Here is a 14,703-nt window from a genome sequence, read left to right as displayed (position 1 = left end):
TGTATTCCGCGCTGAAACAGAAAATCAGAGCCCCATTGCTTTGTATAGGCTTCCGCTAGCGGAAGAATGAACATGTTCATTCTTCTGGCGGAAAGCGGATTAGTTCAGTGCGGAAATTCCACTGTGTGAACTGCAGAGCATAATTTCCATTCAACACAATGGAAATTAGCTCTGTACCTATTTTAACGACTGAAATTTCAGCGCTGATTCAGCGCAGAAATTCAGCTGCTTTTGCTCTGTGTGAACGAGCCCTTAGAGTTATGGGGCGGATGCTTTGCACTTAGATGGGGCCTCTGAGGCTGGCACTCATGTAATGCACTAGGTGGCATTGTTAAAGGACAACTCCGGCGAAAAATTTTTTTGGCTTATTTAACACACATTACAAAGTTATATAACTTTGTAATGTGGTTAAATACCCGGTCTGGCCCCCTTCCCCCACTTTCCGACCCCCGACCCCCCACCCCGGAAGTTAAAGAATATATACATTACCTATTACGGTCGTCACGGTCCTCTTCTCTGGTGTCGGGTGATGTCAGAGCTGGGGGCGGTCCGGGTCTTCTTCCTCCTCGGCGTCTTCATTGAGAGTGAATGGGAGAGAAAAGGCTGCTGGTGCACATGCGCACCAGCAGCCTTTTCATTGGCTGGAGCGCATCACATGGCTTCCAGCTTGCTCAGCCCTGATTGGCTGAGCTTGCTGGAAGCCATGTGATGCCCTCCAGCCAATGAAAAGGCTGCCGGTGCGCAAGCGCGCTGGCAGCCTTTTCTTTCTCATGGACCCGGAAGAAGGAGACATCGCTGGACGGCGGAGGCAGGTGACGGTGAGGCGGACGGCGGGCGAATGGAGTGGCGATCGTCACCGGAGGGATGGTGAGTATGGTGTCTGTGTGTGTCTGTGTTTTTTTTTTTTTTGGGGGGGGGTCCCGCCGGAGTTGTCCTTTAAGGCAATATTTAACCGCATTCATGACCCATATCTCCCCAATAAAATCCTTTGTGTATATATATTTCTATGTGTCTATATCATTTTTGCAAACCCTTCATTGAATTTCTAGGTCTTCTCCTTTTTTTGCTTCTTTAGAGCAGGCAACACTTCCCCAAGTCATTCTATCCGCAACAGTCATATAACTATTAACTGTAGCCTGTATTCACACATGCAGGTTCTGTGGCTCTTTTTGCCCAAATTTATACCCCAGGTATGCAAAACCTCCACAATACCACTTTTCACTTCACAATTCACAGTGGAAAAAATGGCAGCAATTCCGCCTGTGTAACTATACCTTTAGGATACATTCACACGTACCAGTCTAGAGACTGATATCATGCACCAATTTTATGCTCTACAAGTCAGTATAAGGCTATGTTTACACAACGTCTTTTTTGGACGTTTCGAGCCATTTGATCACAGTCAAGGCATGGGGGCAAAACCTTTCACACACAGTAGTGGATTATAATAGGGGCGTTTTGGGCGGCAGCCCGGGGCCCTGAGCTCCTGGGGGGCCCATGACCACCCAAAAAGACATACTTTCAGTGGTGTACTGTCTCCTGGCTACAGTTCTGCCATGATTTGCAAAAAATCACAGTTTTTTATGGCAATTTTGGACAATTCAGGACATCATGACATTATCTATCTTGTACTATGAACGCCAGGCTAGTGCTGCCATAGTTACAGTAGAGTTGGGGCCCAGGCTTGGTGAACAGCCCGGGGCCTATGGTAAAGTTAATCTGCCCCTGTTCCCACACATAATTGGCCATTGTGCAATATAGTACCCACTTATGCTCAGTTTACACGGAACGATTATCGTTCGAATTTTCACAATAACGATCGCATTTGAGCGATAATCGGCTTGTATAAACACAGTGAAAGATGAAGCATTGAGCGAGAAATCATTCGTTTTGATCTTTAAACATGTTCTTAAATCGTCGTTGGTCATTTGCTAAAAATTTGCAGATCGCTTCGTGTAAACAGTCTTTCACTGATTTACCCTATATGTGGGCTAGGCTTAAGCGATCTTAAAACAACCGCAATAACGAATTTTCCAAACAATATATCGTTCTATCTAAACGCTGATCGTTATAAAAAACACATTGTTACTTCAAAATCGTTAATCGTTAAACGCAGCATTAGGGTCTTATTAGCGGAAGCAATTTTTTTTTTTTAGCTGATAAACTATCGCAAACGAGCGTTATTAGGAACAACCTGGAATCGTTTACCATAACACACATAACGATAGTAGTTAGTTATGATCATTACTAAGATTGTTTACTCCTTCTGAACCCAGCAAAAGAAGGAACCATGGGGGAGATTTATCCAACATGGTGTAAAGTAAAACTGGCTCAGTTGCCCCTAGCAACCAATCAGATTCCACCTTTCATTTTGCAAAGAGTCTGTGAGGAATGAAAGGTGGAATCTGATTGGTTGCTAGGGGCAACTGAGCCAGTTTCACTTTACACCATGTTTGATAAAGCTCCTCCCATGTGCACATACATGGAAGATTAACGAACAGTGGTTTTAGTGTCATCTTAAAAGATGCAATCAACGACATATAAACAGTTTTACTTCTGTTGCCTGCATACACACGGAACAATTATCTTTTACATTAGTATGATATAACCCTTTTTGGCACGATAATCACTCTAATAGGGCCCTCAATCTCAACATAGAAAGGCACAGAACTTTTTCTGCCCCCAAGACACCCCTTTTAGGGTCCATTTAAAAGGGGAGATTATTAGCCAATCAGCTCAATCATTGCTCTATGTAAAAGACCCAATAACAAAAAACGTTATTTGTTGGCACCATGTAAACAATACCAAATAATCACATGTAAATAATGTACGTGAACAACCACACAAGCCATTGTTCATGCAGCTGTTCCTGCCCAACCATTGTCCTTTCAATTAGCCCCAAATGACATGCATATTGTTGGTCGGCGCTCATATGCCCCGATTGCCCACCCGTCTGTCTATAAGTAACCTAAGACAGGAAGTCAGTGTAAGCATGTTCCTGCATCACACATGCCCCTTACCATGTCATCTGATAGGATACTAAAGAGTAGCCAGGGGTTACATCCAGGCCATCAGTAAATTCATGACTCCATGGTCTGGCCTGCTCTGGGTGACCCACCCCTTCTTGCTATGGCACAAGAGTATGCATTGTTGTTGCACATGGATGCCATTCAACAATATATAACCTAATAAGTGCAACCCCCTCATCTTCAAACGCCCCCTTCCTAAAACATGTCTCCCTCTTAAACATCACATGCATAAAGTGCTGTCTAACTATAATATGGGTGTAAGGACCTCAAAGTAGATCAGGGTAAAGAAGAATTGGGAGTGTTGTGTTCTCCATTAAGAGCCATCTGGCAGCACCTCACTGCCCTTTCTTCATCAAGAATACATGCATGCTCAGGTGATATATATATATTTTTCTTTTTTTATGCTCAGATGATATTTATGGCTACCGTTATTCATCCTTCTCAAATTGAGAAAAAAAACACAATTTTTTTCTACTGCAGTATTCTACCATTTAGATCCACAGTCCCATGATATGGAGCATGGTGGAAATAAAAAATGGGCTGCTTGGCCCCCAATTTTTTGTTTTTTAGTTATCGGTTTGGCCTAGCTTAAAAATGATTGATACTCACCTGCGAGATTCTCTGCTGCTGCCAGGTGCACGCTGAGCAGCACTTCCTGTTTTCATCTCAACACACAGATAATGTCTACTCAAGCCATTTGCTAGCTGAAAGAGGTGACCACTTCCGCCAGTGAATGTTTTTCATCCACACATACTCACCTCTTGAGTAGATATAGGAGATTAGTGGGTAGCTTGGTTGTAGCCATGAGTACATGAGTAAGGAGCTTAGCCTTTGAACCATGTCAACATCCTTCTACATGTTTTAGTGTTTTGCATTGATGTGTGTTTTCTAGATATGCTCCATTAAAGATTTGCTTTCGTATTTACCTGGCGCTGGAGGCTGAATCTTGTATCCCACGCTGGATCGGCTTGGCAGAGACCGCTGCCACATGTGCTATAGCACTGAGATCCAATTACTCCAAAACTGATAAGTGACCTGCGTTTTGTTTAGTATTTTCGCCTGAGTAGGTCGGTATGCCAGGAACCATCAAGATGGCTGTAGCAGGGTATGACTGGCTAGCACCCATGGACTGTTGAGGCTTGCCAGCTAAAGTGTTGGGACAAGCTACTTCAAAAATAGTTAATCCAAACAAGAAGTGAAGAAAAGGCCAGGAACACAATACTATGGTACTTAGCGATGGTCCGAACCTGGTTCGGTTCGGGTTCGTACGAACCCGAACTCTCGGAAATGATTCCCGCTGTCTGCCCGCTCCGTGGAGAGGGTGGATACAGCGGGAGGACCTCCTGGAAAACTGGGATACAGCCATAACCATAGGCTGTATCCCAGTTTTCCAGGTAGTCCTCCCGCTGTATCCACCCGCTGCACGGAGCGGGCAGACAGCGGGAATCTGATGCCAATCGTTCGGGTTCATACGAACCAAACCAGGTTCGGACCATCCCTATATGGTACCATGGTAAAACCGAGCAAGGAGCAAAGAAAGGATCTGTTTAAATATTCCATGTCTTCCGAGTCCCCGGTCATCATAGTGACCGCTTCCATTACTTCAGCTGCTACTCAGTCTTTCCCATTGAGGGCCATGACACAGTTTTGTGAGACTGTGTCCTGATCGCAAGAGCTTACAATCCATCAGAAAAGGCCCAATCTAACAAGTCCCTCAGTGTTCACATAATACCATACCATCAAAATAATATCACCAAAAAGTTCCCATATATGTTCCCATTATACCATTACAAGGTGTTTTTACATTACTACCCTCCCCACTCGGACAGTCCCATTCTTCCACCTAGTCCGTCTCTCTCACTCGTGGATACTGTAATAATATACAGAGTTTTATACAATAATTCTTTGAATATCCCTTCTGGTAGAACATGTACCTCAGTGTGTGAACGCCGGTTTCTAGTGCCCATCTGTATGGTGTGTTTTTTCATTTAGATTCATGGTCCGCCAGTAGATACTGTTTATATCACCCAGCCCAGACAGATATTTTCTGGAGGAGCCATGGAGTATGACAAATGCAACCTATCGATTTTCTAAAAACAACATCAATAAGCCAAGACATCTTCAAGGACCTGGTGTATTCATATACCGTATTTTACATTCTGTGATCTTGAATGTTGGTTTTGCCAATACAATCGCACTATAGCTGTCTCCTCTAGGGATATGTGGTTTGCAAAATGTATGTTCTTTCCATTTTTATTTTAGTTTTTTTTTTCACTTAGGCATAAAATTACAGTTTCTTGGCAGTGCACGATCAGACTCACTTTTGCTCCCTAGTTCTTTTGCACTAAAGTTAGATTTTACATATGGTTCCACGATGACATAGGCAAAGTATAGTAGAACCAAAAGAGTCCAACTCTCTAAGAGGTCACCTGTCTAATGTCAGGAGGAAGAGTATGATTAAAATTACCGAGTGGCACTATATTATTCAGTTTGTTAAAGGATATGAGTAATTTATAGCAGTGACTACAGGAATACAACCTTTAAAAATTGATGGCCTGTCCCTGGGGTAAGCCTTCAATATTTGATCGACTCTCTGCACCCGGCACCGATCAGCTGTGCTACTATGAGAGCTACACACTCTTCAATGTTTACATCAGTATCAGGCCGAGCTGGAATTTCCATAGGTATTCCAAGGTATTGCAGCATTGTCCCATTCACTTAAAGGGGTTATCCAGCGCTGCAAAAACGTGGCCACTTTTACCCCACTCTTGTCTCCAGGTCAGGTGTGGTTTGCAATTAAATTCCATTTACTTCAATGGAACTGAGTTTCAAACCCCAACCAATCTGGAGACAAGAGTGGTGCAAAAGTGGCCATGTTTTTGTAGCACTGGATAACCCCTTTAAACTGTACAAGCACCAAGGATACTACAGAGCAGTTTATACCTATGGTTACTAACCACACATTCGAACTATTACTATTAGAACTATAGAATATAGAAAAATATTAATATCCAGGAATTTGTTCATGAGCGTTTGCACATAACCTGTTTTCTTCATAGATAGAGAGCGATATTGTGTTCACAAATCATGTGAGGCATTTCCTTCATTCTTAATATAGCTGGTGAATAACATTCTATCACAATTTCAAGTCTACTTCTGAAAAACAACCAAAATAACAAAAAAAATAAGTGACGTTTAGACATAGTTACATAGTTGATGAGGTTGAAGTCCAGATGTTCATCCAGAGGAAAGCAAAGAAACCTTTATGAAGCAGATGGCAACCCTCCCATACTGGAGGCAAAAGTACTTCCCGAATCTATATGTGGCAATCAGAATAACTCTTTGTATATGTATACATATATATATACATATATATATATATATCACGGAATTCCCCACAGCACAGCTTAGAATTCAAACCTTGTGATTTATTTCATATCCAAAGCAGCAATAAACAGTGCAACACAGCAAGGTGAGTTTGATGCGACGTTTCAGCGGCCTCCGCCGCCTTTCTCAAGCATACCCATATGTACTCAACTACTCCCCCATATACAGGTGTGTAAAACAACAGTGAACAGTGATAGGAAGATCGAGATGTCACTCAAGTAGACTCTCGAATCAAAAACAGTGTCTAATGATGGCAATAATTATCTATAATGTCATCCAGTGATATTACTATACTCTCACTATATATATATATATATATATATATATATATATATATACACATTGGGAGGCATTTATTAAGTCCGGCGTTTTTTACGCCGGACGTAAAAATGCCCCCGCAGCTCCGGCGCTATGGAGATTTATGTAGAGGCGGACTGCCTCTACATAAATCCCGTGCGCGCCGTTGCGCACCGCCGAAAACCTACGCCAGCTGAGGACTGGAGTAGGTTTTCGGCGTACATTTTGGCGGAACGGATGATAAATCGCGCGGACTCTGAGTCCGCGCCCTCCGTTCCGCCCACTCTCCGCCCCTTTTCCGCCCCCTTTCCGCCCCCTCGCGTACTCGGCGGAAAGTGCCGATTTGCGAATATTTTATTCGCAAATCCGCCATTTTTGCTTAAAAAAAGACGCAAATCGGCACTTTCCGCCGAAAATCATCCATTCGCCGGATGAAACATGTGGCCCATTGTGTCCATATGTGAGAACAGTGTCCATAAGAACAGTGTAAAAAAGGTCCATCCGCTTGGGAAAAGCTTTAAAGTCCACTAGAAGACTTGTCCTGTCTTCTAGTGGACTTTAAAGCTTTTTCCAAGCGGATGGACATTTTTTGCACTGTTATTATGGTCACTGTTCTCACAAATGGACACTTGTTATATGGACACAATGTGTTTATATATATATATATATATATATATTGTGACACTTATGCAGGAATGGTTGTGGAAGGGAGGTATATTTCTCCTAGGTTCCTCTCCTATGTCAGCTAACAGCCCAGGCCTCTCACCTGCAGGGTAATTAATGAAGCTGCTCAGAGGGCGGGTATATAAGAGAAGCCAGGAGGGCAGATAGCTCTCTGGCTGGGGACACAGAAAGCCTGTCTGTGTGAGAGATTGGTGTGAGTAGTAAAGGTTGCTTAAGTGTTTGGTAAGCTGGCAGGGAGCAGCTCTCCAGCTGATAGTCAGGATACCTGAATGTATAGTAAGTGCCGGACAGGCAAGGATTTTCTTTCGTTGCTGTTTTGTTTTATTTTCTGCTTGCAACCTTTTAAATAAACCTGACTACGTGTCAGATTGCACCTATGTATGCTGTTGGCTTGATTTGGATGAACCAGATACGTGTCCTTTGACCCCAGCAAAGGCGATCCCAGTGACTTATATCACAATTGGTGCTTCGGATGCGGGCAGCACGTTAAAGTATCTGAGAAAATGGAGGACGTGGTGAACGCCTTGTTACGTTCTACTGCAGCCCAGCAGGAGGCAACCAGAGAACAACAGCGTACGAACGCTAACCAGCAAGAAGCAAACCGCTTGCTGTCTGAACAGCTGAGAACATTAATAGAGACCACAAGTAAAGACCGCCAGACACTGCAGGAGGTGGTACAGCGGGTGGCAAGCCTGCCTGTGGTATCGCCAGAGGCACAGCAAAGACCAATTCATGTGAGCCAATATTTGCAAAAGATGACACCGGAGGATGACGTGGAGGCTTTTATTACTACCTTTGAAAGGACTGCATTGCGAGAAGCCTGGCCCCGAGCACGCTGGGCTGGTCTGCTTGCCCCGTTTCTGGCAGGAGAGGCGCAAAAGGCCTACTTTGATCTGGAACCAGAGGCAGCCCAGGACTTTGATAAGCTTAAAGCCGAGATCCTGGCTAGATTGGGTATAACCCTAGCTGTCAGAGCCCAGAGAGTACACCAGTGGACTTACAGAGTGGACAAACCTCCACGTTCGCAGATGTTTGACCTCATCCACCTGAGCAGAAAGTGGCTACAACCAGAGGTGTTATCAGCACCTGAGGTGGTTCAACGGATCGTCATGGACCGGTATCTACGGGCACTACCCCCAGCACTGAGGAAGTGGGTAAGCCATGGTGACCCTAAAACAGCCGATGAGCTGGTGGACCTTGTCGAACGTTATTCGGCGTCAGCAGAACTGCTGAGCGATACCCAGCATCAACCTTCATCAACTCGGATGACGAAATTTCCAGGTGTTCCTGGTAAGACTGTTCCGGGGTTTAAGGGCGCTGGGAAGAATGTAAAGACTTTGAGTGTGGATGATGATGAGACTGTGGGCTCCGCAAAGCCTAAAATGCCTAATTATGGACTAAGCAAAGGTCCTATAAGGTGTTTCCGTTGCCACGAGTTGGGTCATATTGCAATGAACTGTCCTTTAACTACTGAACCTATGCAATGTGATGTTGCCTTTTTGAAAAAACGTATGTCAATGTTTGCTCAGTTGGTGTGTACTGCTGCATGCTCAGATGACTCTAAAAAACATCTGTGTGAATTGACAGTGGATGGTAAAAATGTGATTGCATTGCTGGACTCGGGGAGTGTGGTAACTCTGGTAAAGGCCAAGCTTATCAGTCCTCCAGTCAGTCAGTCAGACACTTTCACAGTAACTTGTGTGCATGGGGATACATGTGAATACCAAACTACAATTGCTTGTGTTACAACTCCCTATGGGTCAGTGTACCATAAGGTTGGGCTAGTCCCAACTTTAATGCATGATGTTATTCTGGGAAGGGATTTTCCATATTTTTGGAAATTATGGGAAAGCAAGTTGGTGACTACAGAGAGTACACCTTCCATAAGCCCAGAACCATTTGAGGTTCCCCCACAAGAGGCTGTAGTTGGGGTTTCGTCAGAAAGGCCCACTCCCTTCCCATTTTCTGTTATGGCAGGGGACTTAGAGGAGCCATCCTCAGAGACTGAAAATGAAGGGGCCACACAACAGACTATGCCTGACTTAGAGTTCAGAAAAGACGACTTCCAGACTGAACAGTTGACGGACCCTACACTTGCTCGAGCTAGGGAAAATGTAAAAGTAGTGAACGGGGTAGCTGTGGAGCCTGGGGCTAGGCTAGCTTTCCCATACATGGTCCTGGAAAATGAATTGCTGTATCAAATTGACAAAAAGGGTGAGGAAACCATACAGCAATTAGTTGTTCCTAAGGCCTACAGGAGGACAGTTCTGGATCTGGCACATGGACACATTGTTGGTGGCCACTTGGGGATCCAGAAAACGACAGAGAGAATATTGCTGAGGTTTTTCTGGCCTGGCATGCATGGTGACATAAAAGGTTATTGTGAGTCATGTCCTGAGTGTCAGGTATCTGCGCCTATGCCTCATTTTCGTAGCCCCTTAGTACCCTTACCAATCATTGAAATACCTTTTGAAAGGATTGGGATGGATTTGGTAGGTCCCTTAATAAGGTCTGCACGGGGTCACCAGCACATCCTAGTCATAATGGATTATGCTACACGTTATCCTGAGGCTATTCCTTTACGCAATACAGCATCTAAAACCATTGCAAAGGAGTTAGTCCAGGTATTCAGTAGAGTGGGCATTCCAAAGGAAATACTGACAGACCAAGGGACACCATTTATGTCTAAAGTAATGAAGGAACTTTGCAGGCTGTTTAAGGTGTCACAGTTACGTACCTCAGTCTATCATCCCCAGACAGATGGTTTAGTTGAGAGATTTAATAAGACTCTAAAACAGATGTTGAAGAAGGTAGTGGACAAGGATGGCAAAAACTGGGATTTTTTGCTTCCATATCTGTTGTTTGCTGTAAGAGAAGTACCACAGTCATCAACAGGGTTCTCACCTTTTGAGCTGGTGTATGGTAGACATCCTAGAGGCTTATTGGATGTGGCTAGAGAAACCTGGGAAGGGCAGGTCACCCCCTACAGAAGCGTGATAGAACATATTTCACAGATGCAGGATAGGATTTCAGCAGTCATGCCAATTGTAAAAGAACACATGGAACGGGCTCAAGGAGCCCAGAAGATGGTTTATGACAGGGGTGCTAAGGTCCGTACGTTTTCTCCAGGAGATAGAGTACTCATTCTTGTCCCTACAGTGGAGAGCAGATTCCTGGCCAAATGGCAGGGTCCATTTGAGATCATTGAAAAGGTAGGGGACGTTAATTATAAAGTGTACCAGCCAGGGAAAAGAAAAACAGAACAGATTTACCATGTGAATCTGATAAAACCTTGGAAAGAGCGTCAGGCCCTGGCTGCAGAGCTTAACTTATTGGTCCGTAATGAGTCAGTAATACCTGAGGTGAAGATAGCAGAGTCCCTATCTGATGGGCAAAAGAAAGAGGCTAGACAGTTGGTCCTTCATAACACAGATTTTTTTTCTGACAAACCAGGGCAGACTCCACTTATAAAACATGACATCATAACCGAACCTGGAGTAAGGGTACAGGTAAAGCCCTATAGAATTCCTGAGGCCAGGCGGGAGGCAGTCTCAAAGGAAGTGAAAGAGATGCTGGAGTTGGGAGTGATTGAGGAATCTCATAGCGAATGGTCCAGCCCTATCGTGCTAATACCAAAACCAGATGGTACCATAAGATTTTGTAATGACTTTAGAAAGCTAAACTCCGTATCCAAGTTTGATGCTTATCCAATGCCACGAGTGGATGAGCTCATAGACCAACTTGGCAAAGCTAGGTACATAACAACTTTAGATCTGACAAAAGGGTATTGGCAGATTCCTTTGACGAAGTCTGCCAAGGAAAAGACAGCATTTTCCACACCTGATGGTCTATTTCAATATGTAACTATGCCTTTTGGTCTTCATGGTGCTCCAGCGACCTTTCAGAGGTTAATGGATAGAGTGCTGAAGCCACATAGGCAATATGCTTCAGCCTATCTTGACGACATAGTGGTGCATAGCCCTGACTGGCAAACACACCTTTCAAAAGTTCAGGCCGTCATTGATAGTTTGAAGGAGGCAGGACTGACTGCGAACCCTAAGAAATGTCACATTGGGCTAGAGGAAGCCAGATATTTGGGGTACATAATTGGAAGAGGTATAGTCAGGCCTCAAGTTGACAAGATTGAAGCGATTCAGAAATGGCCCCAACCGATTAATAAAAAACAGGTGAGGGCATTTCTGGGAATTACTGGGTATTATAGACGCTTCATACCCAATTTTGCAGCCATAGCAGGTCCCCTGACTGATCTCACCAGGGGAAAAGAGTCAGTGATGATAAAGTGGAACCCTGAAGCAGAAAGAGCCTTCCGAACACTGAAAGCGTCTCTTTGTTCACAGCCAGTGTTGGTCACTCCGGACTTCAAAAAGGAATTTGTGGTACAAACAGACGCTTCAGAGGCGGGAATAGGGGCTGTCTTGTCTCAGGTCAGGGATGGAGAGGAACATCCAGTGCTTTATTTAAGCAGAAAGTTAAATAAACATGAGAGAAACTATGCAATTGTTGAAAAAGAATGCTTGGCCATCAAATGGGCTCTAGAATCCCTCAAATATTATCTGCTGGGAAGAAAATTCAGGTTAGTCACAGACCATGCCCCCTTAAAGTGGATGAACCTGAATAAAGAAAGGAATAGCAGAGTAACTAGATGGTTCCTAGCTCTTCAGGCATACAAATTTACAGTAGAGCATAGGCCGGGAAGCCTACAGGGCAATGCAGATGCATTGTCTCGTGTGCACTGTCTAGTGGTTACTGTTGCCCAGTCCCACTGGCCTGAGCAGAGGGGGGGGATATGTGACACTTATGCAGGAATGGTTGTGGAAGGGAGGTATATTTCTCCTAGGTTCCTCTCCTATGTCAGCTAACAGCCCAGGCCTCTCACCTGCAGGGTAATTAATGAAGCTGCTCAGAGGGCGGGTATATAAGAGAAGCCAGGAGGGCAGATAGCTCTCTGGCTGGGGACACAGAAAGCCTGTCTGTGTGAGAGATTGGTGTGAGTAGTAAAGGTTGCTTAAGTGTTTGGTAAGCTGGCAGGGAGCAGCTCTCCAGCTGATAGTCAGGATACCTGAATGTATAGTAAGTGCCGGACAGGCAAGGATTTTCTTTCGTTGCTGTTTTGTTTTATTTTCTGCTTGCAACCTTTTAAATAAACCTGACTACGTGTCAGATTGCACCTATGTTTGCTGTTGGCTTGATTTGGATGAACCAGATACGTGTCCTTTGACCCCAGCAAAGGCGATCCCAGTGACTTATATCACAATATATATATATATATATATTGTGAGAGTATAGTAATATCACTGGATGACATTATAGATATTTATTGCCATCATTAGACACTGTTTTTGATTCGAGAGTCTACTTGCGTGACATCTCGATCTTCCTATCACTGTTCACTGTTGTTTTACACACCTGTATATGGGGGAGTAGTTGAGTACATATGGGTATGCTTGAGAAAGGCGGCGGAGGCCGCTGAAACGTCGCATCAGACTCACCTTGCTGTGTTGCACTGTTTATTGCTGCTTTGGATATGAAATAAATCACAACGTTTGAATTCTAAGCTGTGCTGTGGGGAATTCCTTGCTATATTCAACGGGCTCCTTCCTGGTCAAAGCCGTCCCTGCTGGCACTCGGATCCACTACGGGTATAGTGCTACCTATATACAGTGAGATATATATATATATATATATATATATATATATAAAATTTTATTTTATTTTTTAAATTTAACATCATGTGGCAGAGAGTGCCATAGTCTCACTGCTCTTAAAGTTATGGTCATGTCACAGGGGCAGAGGAAGGCCCAACCAATACTGTAAAAGAGTACCGATCTGCTAGATCGGTGCTCGTTTACTGGGCCTATCACACGGCCCGATAATCGTTTACCAAGGACTGCATGGACATCGACTGTGATGTCTGTGCAGTCCTTGCCCAAACAGTTAATCTATTACTCGTCCAGGCGGCAGTCCCGACCAGTGATTGGCTGAGCGGCCTGTCTGATCTCAGACAGGTCGCTCTGAAGCTACAGCACACAGTGTCGGGAAGCATGCAGAGAACAGGAGAAGACCAGGAGCGTGGACAGGTAATGAATTAACAGTTCAATCTGCGGCTGCGCATTGTGATTTTAGGTCTGAGCCTAAATAAAGGATTAGCCGTTGATCATTTCATTGGCTGATCGTGGCATGTCATGGTTACAGGCCTAGGTAAAAACAGGTGATTAGAAACTATTCTTTCATATATTTATACTCTTTTAAGTGGATCACCCATAAGCCAATTTTTTTTTTTTTTTACTTCTAAGCTCTAGAACCCCAAGCTGACAACCTCTCTTCATACTACAGTCCACCCATTCCATTGACCACCTTGGTCACTCATCTTTGGCTCCAGTTTAGCCATGTCCTTATTATATAAAGGTGCTCGGAATTGGGCTCAATATTCTATGTGTGGTCTGACACACATAGAACATGTTATTAGCATCCATGCTCCTTTGGACGCATCTCGTGATTTTATTTGCTTTATCGGCAGCTGCCTGGCATTGGTTGCTAAAGTTTGGAATATCCATAAGCCATTTAAATAGAATATTTCATTTAGTTCAACATCACAATATGATATAGGCAATGGTGAATGTGTCCTCAGAACACACTTTCTCAAGGGAAATGTATCGCCTAAACTACTTTTTTTTATTGATCAGAGACAGATACTGAAACATTTTATGTTACTAATTGTAATCTTTTTTGTATATTATTATGGGGTCAAACATCTTGCTTGAGCTATTTGTAGCAGCATTTAGAGATATGCTTGACAAGTCCCATGACCGTATAAAACAACGGACAGAACCTGCCCTATTGACATTAATGGGAAACATTACAGGGCGTACTATGTGACTGTTAAAAGCGTCATTCCACAATGAGGGGGAAACAGCTTCTTTTTCTTCTCTATCCATTAGTGTCACCTTTATAAGTAGCAGCCTCCTTCTTATAATCACAGACAGAACAGGAAGTCTCAGCTTAGTGTTAGGCCTAGTGGTGAGAATGAAAACTGATAGGTTTCAAAATTAGTTCATAATATAGACAGTAAATGATAATGGTATGGTGTCCATAGGCATATACAAACCGTTGAGCTCTTTGTGGATAGTGGGTCAAGAAAGAAATAAAGTGTGAATGTGAACCAAACAATAGAACAAAGAATATAAGGGATATTGAAGGCATAATAACCTTTTTTTTCTGAATTATTTGCTACTGAAAGTGCTCAAGGAATAAAGGGTCCCTTTGCAAGTTTTGTGGTGCTCCATCT

The sequence above is a fragment of the Dendropsophus ebraccatus genome, chromosome 10, assembly GCF_027789765.1.
Source record: "Dendropsophus ebraccatus isolate aDenEbr1 chromosome 10, aDenEbr1.pat, whole genome shotgun sequence".
Classification (NCBI taxonomy): Eukaryota; Metazoa; Chordata; class Amphibia; order Anura; family Hylidae; genus Dendropsophus; species Dendropsophus ebraccatus.
Note: the sequence above shows the minus strand (reverse complement) of the source record.